Below are 6,000 nucleotides of genomic sequence, written 5' to 3'. Positions count from 1 at the left end.
TATAACCACAACGAGCCCCCGCAGTCCGATGACAACCAGTTTGTGCATGGCCATCCCAGGCACTTTCCAAAGTCACATCTGCTTTGGCTTGACCGACCAGATCGGACGCATTCCAAGTCCCGATCATTTGTTCATAGTCGTTGTGGGTCCTTGTGAAGATGTTCTTAACAGTTAATATCTCGCGGTGGTGAGATGTTAACTACCTCGCCTTGTATGGAGGTTGTTGGTTCCATGGTGACCCTCACACCTGCATGTTTGGAGTTTGCGTGTTCTCCCCGTCGTCGCGTGGATTTTTTCCCCGGGTCATACCGGTTTTCTTCGCCACATTTAGAAACATGTGCTTCGAGTTTTTGGCTGCGATACATTTCCTCACGATAAGCCACTTTGGTTGGCCTCATTTGTGGCCAGGTAACTTCTGAGAAAGCGCTACATAGCTCGAGTGGACCTTACCTGATAACATAAAACAGATACATATTTAAAATAGTTTTCACGTTTGAGATAAATTAGGTAAAAAACAAGTCTTTCAATGCACCCACTTTTATTTGCACTCTAAAGTGGAAAATGTTAAAAAATTCACCCCAGAAATTAATACAATTTGATGTGCTGAATAAAATGGCTGGCTTCTTTTCGATATACTCTTTGGTTCATTCCGTAAAGTCACGTAGGTAGAAAAATAAAACCTACGTGACTTTACCGAGAAAACCAAAGAGTATTGATTCCTGCAGTCACGAGAGATTCAATACATAATTCCTTTCCATATGTTTAATTTAGTTTATGCAATTAACCTACTTTTATTCAGCACATCAAAGTAGATACATTTCTGGGGTCAAAAGAATTGATTTTCCACTTTAGAGTGCAAATAAGTGTGTGCATTGAAAACTACTTTTTTACCAAATTTATTTTCTATACTTATAAATCAATGTTATGCCAATGTCCAATATTATCAGAGCCGCGATTCAGTTTACATTGTTGCGGTGTCCTACTCCGTCTTCACCTTGACCCTGCGGGTGATGAACCACGTGGACATTCAAGGTTAAGCTAATTTTTGAAAGAAAACAAACGAAAGTCGGCGCACTTTTTTTTATTTGGTCAACGGATCACGACGAACCACTGCCCAAGCAAACAACGACGATAATCTTCTCCAGGTGATCTCCAGAGCCCGAGGCGCATGTCTTGTGGGTATTGTTGCAAATTCTCAGAAGTGTTCACTTTCTTTTTAAGCACCCTGTCTAACAGCCATATGCAGGTGGTGTAAAGTGAGAACTTGACTCGTGCCGATGGCTCACTTACCCCTACCTACTCACCCATTTAACTTCCTACTCAGCCACCGATCTAACCCACCTCACTCACCCACCCACCTACATACACACACCCAGCTACCTACCCAACACTATAATATATTTGTATTTGACCAGGTGAGGCCCACCTAGCTATAGAGCTCTTTCTCAGAAGCGACATGGCCACAAATGATAGCTCAACGAATTGGCTTATGATCATCATCACGTGGACATTTATTGCACCCAAATACTCTAAATGCGTGACGTTGATTCTAAATGTGGAGGGAAAAACAGGAGGAACCGCTGAAAAATCGACGCAACCAAAGGGAGAGAGAGATGTACACTCCAAATACACAGTAGGGCGTCGTCAGGGTCGGGATTGAGCCCAGGACCTCCTGCGTACCAGGCGAGAGAGTAAACATCTCCCAGCCACCACAGCTCCCTCTCCTTACCCACCCACCTACCCACCCGTTCAACCAGAATCAGAATCCTTTTTTATCCTTTCAAAATGTAAAGAGACATTTTGTTGTTACCAAAATATTTCGAGAGAGCCACAAACACACACAGCACGTACCAGCAGACAACAACCACACTCCCAGACCACACCAAGACAACAACAAGTCCCAGACCACACCAAGACAACAACACACAGCAGTAATTGTCCCTCAATGCAATGGAACATGGACATGAAACTGTCGATATTATGCGGGTAAGGATCAAAGAGTTACAAATCACATTTCGCTTCAGGGTAAGACGTTTTTTCAAAGGAAGATTTAGCGACGTTTAGGGGTAGGGATCTGAGAAACCCTCGGTAGTCATGGAGATGGTCCAGGAATCCTGTGCTGATCCACTGACTGCAGAGGGACATTTGGGTCCTTAACATTTGGCGCAGACGATTCCAAAGACGATGACGGAGATGAAGCCACCAATCGTAACCACGCACACTGCAGCGATCTGTGGAACGAAAGGGCTGAGATCACAAACCGCAAATTCACTTCTGCACCTCCCTCGTTGTGCCCAGACAACTCCGACAGACACACAGTGATGCAGACAGACACAGGTGATGTAGACACACAGACACAGGTGATGTAGACACACAGACACAGGTGATGTAGACACACAGACACAGGTGATGCACACACACAGACACAGGTGATGTAGACACACAGACACAGGTGATGCACACAGACACACACAGGTGATGCACACAGACACAGGTGATACACAGACACAGGTGATGCACACAGACACACACAGGTGATGTAGACACACAGACACAGGTGATGCACAGACACTGCAGAGATATCTCAGTTGGAGGCGCGGGGGGTGGGGAGGTTGATGATAGGAATAGAGGCGGTGTGTGGGGATCACCGTACCCATGAGTCTGAGGTGCACTTCCCGTATAGCACCGCGTTGACCGTTGCGTTTACTCCCTCGAGGCACGTCGAGTTGCTGGGAAAGCCGCCTTGGATGCAGCAGACCGCCTCCGAGTTGAACAGCGCCACGGACAGCCACGCCACGGAGGCCACGAGCGTGAGCATGAATACGTGCGCGAGATGCTTTCCCTTGAAATATTTGATGGCCGCGTACATGAGGGACCCGAACACGATGCCCATGGGAGCCAGGAGCGTGAGCCAGCCGGCCCTCGCGCTAAAGGTGCAGGGGCAGTCGGTGAAGTAGGTGATGAGCTGCTCAAGCCCGCCCATGAACAGACCGACCAAGCTGTTGCTCACAGGGATGCTCTTCACTATTTTCTTCCAAAACATTTTGGTGCACTCAGCCATGACGGGAATGGTGGTGGTGGTGGTGATCGTGACGATGCTGCTGATGATGGTGATGATGGTGATGGCGAGTCACCAAGAGGAGTTGCGGTGGAGCACTTCCCGTTGGCGCGGGCTCTTAAATTCGTGGTGGTTGGGACGCCCACCCCCGCGTCGGATTTTCAAGTTCCTCTTCTGAGGTTACGTGGGGAATGCACGCATAGCGGTAGGGCGTCAACTGCTGTCACCTTGAACGGGGTCACCGCTCTCGCATGGAGAGCGGTGACCTCTGAGGTGGCCTGGAGATCGTGGGTTCGATACCGACCAAGATGACGCCTGCTGCTGCTGCTGTATATTTGGAGTCTGCGTCTCTCTCCCCGTGGTCGAGTGGATTTTTTCTCCGGGTCCTCCGGTTTTTTCCACCTCCCACATTTCGTCGACAACGCAGGGCCGTATTATGCAATAGGCCACGGTAGGCAGTGTGACTAGGGCCTACTCACTCCCCCACTCACCCAGCCACCCACTCACCCAGCCACCCACTCACCCAGCCACCCACTCACCCAGCCACCCACTCACCCAAGTACCCAGCCACCCAGCACCCACTCACCCAGCCACCCACTCACCCAGCCACCCACTCACCCAGCCACCCACTCACCCAGCCACCCACTCACCCAGCCACCCACTCATCCAGCCACCCACTCACCCAACCACCCACTCACCCAGCCACCCACTCACCCAGCCACCCACTCACCCACTTACCCACTCACCCAGCCACCCACTCACCCAGCCACCCACTTACCCACTTACCCACTCACCCAGCCACCCACTCACCCAGCCACCCACTCACCCACTTACCCACTCACCCAGCCACCCACTCACCCAGCCACCCACTTACCCACTTACCCACTCACCCAGCCACCCACTCACCCAGCCACCCACTCACTCCCCCACTCACCCAGCCACCCACTCACCCAGCCACCCACTCACTCAGCCACCCACTCACCCAGCCACCCACCCACTCACTCCCCCACTCACCCAGCCACCCACTCACCAAGCCACCCACTCACCCAGCCAACCACTCACCCAGCCACCCACTCACCCAGCCACCCACTCACTCCCCCACTCACCCAGCCACCCACTCACCAAGCCACCCACTCACCCAGCCAACCACTCACCCAGCCACCCACTCACCCAGTCACCCACTCACTCCCCCACTCACCCAGCCACCCACTCACCAAGCTACCCACTCACCCAGCCAACCACTCACCCAGCCACCCACTCACCCAGTCACCCACTCAGTCACCCACTCACTCCCCCACTCACTCATCCACCCACTCACTGAGCCACCCACTCACTCCCCCACTCACCCAGCCACCCACTCACCAAGCCGCCCACTCACCCAGCCACCCACTCACTCAGCCACCCACTCACTGAGCCACCCACTCACTCCCCCACTCACCCAGCCGCCCACTCACTCAGCCACCCACTCAATCACCCAGCCACCCACTCACCCAGCCACCCACTCACCCAGCCACCCACTCACTGAGCCACCCACTCACTCCCCCACTCACCCAGCCACCCACTCACCAAGCCGCCCACTCACCCAGCCACCCACTCACTCAGCCACCCACTCACTCAGCCACCCACTCACTGAGCCACCCACTCACTCCCCCACTCACCCAGCCGCCCACTCACTCAGCCACCCACTCAATCACCCAGCCACCCACTCACCCAGCCACCCACTCACCCAGTCACCCACTCACTCCCCCACTCACCCAGCCACTCACTCCCCCACTCACCCAGCCACCCACTCACCAAGCCACCCACTCACCCAGCCAAAGTAACACAAAGTAGTTGAAAACAATACACACGCGAGATGCTTTCCCTTGCAATATTCGATGGCCCAGTATTTGAGGGACACGAACAAGATGCCCATGGGAGCCAGGAGCGTGAACCAGCCGGCCACCACGCTAGAGCTGCAGGGGCAGTCGGTGAAGTAGTTGATGACCGCCTCAAGCACGACCATGAGCAGAGCGACAGGGATGGTCGTCGCTATTTTCTTCCAACATTTTTTGGTGCACTCAACCATGACGGGAATGGTGGTGGTGGTGATCGTGACGATGCTGCTGATGATGGTGATGATGGTGATGGCGAGTCACCAAGAGGGGTTGCGATGGAGCACTTCCCGTTGACGCGGGCTCTTAAATAACAGCCGGCATCATTCGTGGTGGTTGGGACGCCCACACCCCCCCCCGTCGGATTTTCTAGTTCCTCTTCTGAGGTTACGTGGGGAATGCACGCGGAGCGGCGGGGCGTCAACTGCGGTCACCTTCAATGGGGTCACCGCTCTCCAAGTGAGAGCGGTGACCCCTGAGGTGGCCTGGAGATCGTGGATTCGATACCGACCCAGATGACGCCTGCTGCTGCTGCTGTATATTTGGAGTCTGCGTCTTTCTCTCTCTCCCCGTGGTCGCGTGGATTTTTTTTCTCCGGGTCCTTTGGTTTTTCCCCCTCCCACATTTAGTCATCAACGCAGGGCCGTATTATACAATAGGCCACAGTAGGCAGTGTGACGAGGGCCTACTCACTCCCCCGCTCACCCAGCCACCCACTCACCCACTTACCCACTCACCCAGCCACCCACTCACCCACTTACCCACTCACCCAGCCACCCACTCACCCAGCCACCCACTTACCCAGACACCCACTCACCCAGCCACCCACTCACCCAGCCACCCACTCACCCAGCTAACCACTCACCCAGCCAACCACTCACCCAGCCACCCACTCACTCAGCCACCCACTCACCCAACCACCCACTCACCCAGCCACCCACTCACCCAGCCACCCACTCACCCACTCACCCACTTACCCACTCACCCAGCCACCCACTCACCCACTTACCCACTCACCCAGCCACCCACTCACCCACTCACCCAGCCACCCACTCACCCACTCACCCA

This window comes from Lethenteron reissneri, chromosome 69 (genome assembly GCF_015708825.2).
Source record: "Lethenteron reissneri isolate LAM-NWPU_2019-01 chromosome 69, ASM1570882v1, whole genome shotgun sequence".
NCBI lineage: Eukaryota > Metazoa > Chordata > Hyperoartia > Petromyzontiformes > Petromyzontidae > Lethenteron > Lethenteron reissneri.
Note: the sequence above shows the minus strand (reverse complement) of the source record.